Below are 2,887 nucleotides of genomic sequence, written 5' to 3'. Positions count from 1 at the left end.
CAAAAACTCTGGAGAAGGAGCCCAGTAATCTGCATTTGAACAAGCCATTCTGGTGTTCATTTTTTTTATACTAATAGACTTTATTTTTAGTGCAGTGTTGGGTGTACAGAAATATTGAGCATAAAGTACAAATCCCCATATACCCCTTCTTCCTCACACATACATTTTTTTTCTAGTATTAACATCTTGCATTAGTGTGGTGCTGTAGGGTAAACAGCTGTGTCAGGCTTGCTCACTTGCATCTTGCATGATTAGTGCATGAGTACGTGGCAGAGCCATGTGTGCATAGCCTATGTAAGGCTATGGGAGCTTGCCCTCAGGGTGCATTGCGGATTGCCTGCCTGACACTGTGAGGGGTCATTTTACTATTAGTTCGCTTGCTGCCATGAAAAATAGGTTTTCGGCCCTGGCCGGTTGGCTCAGCGGTAGAGCGTCGGCCTGGCGTGCGGGGGACCCGGGTTTGATTCCCGGCCAGGGCACATAGGAGAATTGCCCATTTGCTTCTCCACCCCCCCCCCCACCTCTCTGTCTCTCTCTTCCCCTCCCGCAGCCGAGGCTCCATTGGAGCAAAGATGGCCCGGGCGCTGGGGATGGCTCCTTGGCCTCTGCCCCAGGCGCTAGAGTGGCTCTGGTTGCGGCAGAGCGATGCCCCGGAGGGGCAGAGCATCGCCCCCTGGTGGGCAGAGCGTCGCCCCTGGTGGGCGTGCCGGGTGGATCCCGGTCGGGCGCATGCGGGAGTCTGTTGACTGTCTCTCCCCGTTTCCAGCTTCAGAAAAATACAAAAAAAAAAAAAAATAGGTTTTCCCTGCTTGTTTTCTCATCTGCGGTTGAGAGACTCTATTAAACGGGAATGGCCCAACTCGTTCTGGCTCCACAGTTCCTCTACTTATCTGCCCGAATCCAATGTGAACCTGCTTGGTCACAGGCACTGGCTTTACAAGTGCATTTGTTACAACTGATGAACCAATATTGACACATTATTTTTAATTAAATTCTATAGTTTACACTAGGGCTCACTCACTCTGTTGTTCAGTTATATGGGTTTTAATAAATTCATAATGTCATGTACCCGCCAATACAGTATTATACAGAATAGTTCTATTTCCCTAAAAATCCTTCGCGCTTCATCTGTTCAGTCCCTTCCTTCCCCTGAACACTCTGCTATAGTTTTAACTTTTCCAGAATACTATATAGTTGGAGTCATTTCATGTGTAACCTTACTCAACTAGATTCTTCCACTTAGCAATATGCATGTAAAGTTCTTCCTTGCCTTTTTGTGGCTTGATAGCTCTTTTATTTTTGTCACTGAATAATATTCCATCGAATGGGTATACCAGCTATAATGTTGGTGGTCAAGGCCAGGAAGCTTCACACTGGATTTGGGTAGAAGGACCACGGAGCTGAAAGGCATTGGGCCATTCCCGTTTATTGGATTCTTGCAGAGGCAGGTGAATGAACAGGCAGCGGTAAACTGCTTCTCGCAATGGTGGGCCAGTGAACAGGGGAAAATCACCCCAGCGAAAGTACTCATAGCTTATATAGGCTACACACAGAAAGTGGCTTTCTGCCTCAGGCTTTTATCGCTAATTGTGCAAAGTGATTGCAGCTGGAAAACAAGAGTGCACGCCTAACTGCAGCCTTTTTCCTTACACTACAGTAATCTATTTACCTATTCAAGGGCATTTTGGGTTTTTTTTTCCAATTTGGAAAATTACAATAAACATGCTATAAATAGCCATGTGCAGAGTTTATATATTTACACCTCATTTGGATAAATATATAGATGGAGAATTACTAAATCATAAGGTAAGAGTGTGTTCAACCTTGTAAGACACTGCCAAATTATCTTCCAAAGTGGCAACCAGTACAATTTTACATTCCTATCACTACTCAGTGAGAATTCCTGTTGTTCCATATCCTCACCAGAATTTGATGTGCTCAGTTTTTTTGGATTTTAGTTATTCTAATAGGCGTGTAGTGGTAGCTCACTCTTGCTTTGATTTGTAATTCCTTAATAACATGTGGTTTTGAGCATCTTTTATATGCTTATTTGCCATCAGTATAGCTTCTTTCTTGAAGTGTCTGTTCAGATTTTTTTGCCCATTTTCCAATTGGATTTTTTTTCTTACTGTTGAGTTTTAAGTGTTTATTATATATTTAGGATATGAGCACTTTGCCAGGTATGTGATTTGCAAATATTTTCTCCCAATCTGAGGTTTGTCTTTCCATACTCTTAACAGTGATTTTCACAGAGCAGAAGTTTCTAATTTTATTTTACTTTATTTTTCAGGGGAGAGTATGAACCATATATTATGCAGTCTAGTTTACCACATTTGGGGAAATCGCAGGGGTCAGCACATCCGAAGTGCAATGAATAAGCCTCACCCTGGGACAAACACCTTGGTGATCATGGTATCTCCCCTGCCAGGTAAGAATGAAGAAGTTTCTAATTTTAATGAAGTCCAACTTAGCATTATATCAATGTAACTACAAGCTCATCATCAAAACCAAGGTCACAAAAATTTATCTTATAAAACTTTTACACTATTGTGTTTTACATTTTGGTCTCTGATCCATTTTGAGTTGATCCTGTTGAAAGGTGGAACGTTTGTGTTCCAATTGTTTTTGGCATGTGGATGTTCAGATGTTTTAGTACCATCTGGTGAAAAGACTACCCTTCTTCCACTAAATTACCTTAATGTTTTTGTTAAAGATAAATCAACTATATTTGTGTGGGTCTATTTTGGGGTTCTTTATTCTGTTCTCTGGGTTTATGCTTCAATTGTTTACCAATACCACATTATCTTGTTTAGTAGCTTTCTAGTAAATCTTGAAGTCAGGTAGTGTCAGTCTTTCACATATGTTCTTCTTTAATATTGCTTTTGCT

The 2,887-nt window shown here is 41.6% G+C and overlaps 1 pseudogene; it reads right to left on the bottom strand.

The window, feature by feature from the left end:
• Positions 1-2,300: 2,300 nt before the first annotated feature.
• On the bottom strand, positions 2,301-2,436 carry LOC136317892 (U1 spliceosomal RNA; annotated as a pseudogene).
• Positions 2,437-2,887: the final 451 nt, after the last annotated feature.

The sequence above is a fragment of the Saccopteryx bilineata genome, chromosome X, assembly GCF_036850765.1.
Source record: "Saccopteryx bilineata isolate mSacBil1 chromosome X, mSacBil1_pri_phased_curated, whole genome shotgun sequence".
In the NCBI taxonomy this organism is placed as follows: domain Eukaryota; kingdom Metazoa; phylum Chordata; class Mammalia; order Chiroptera; family Emballonuridae; genus Saccopteryx; species Saccopteryx bilineata.
This window is presented reverse-complemented; position numbering and strand designations above follow the sequence as displayed.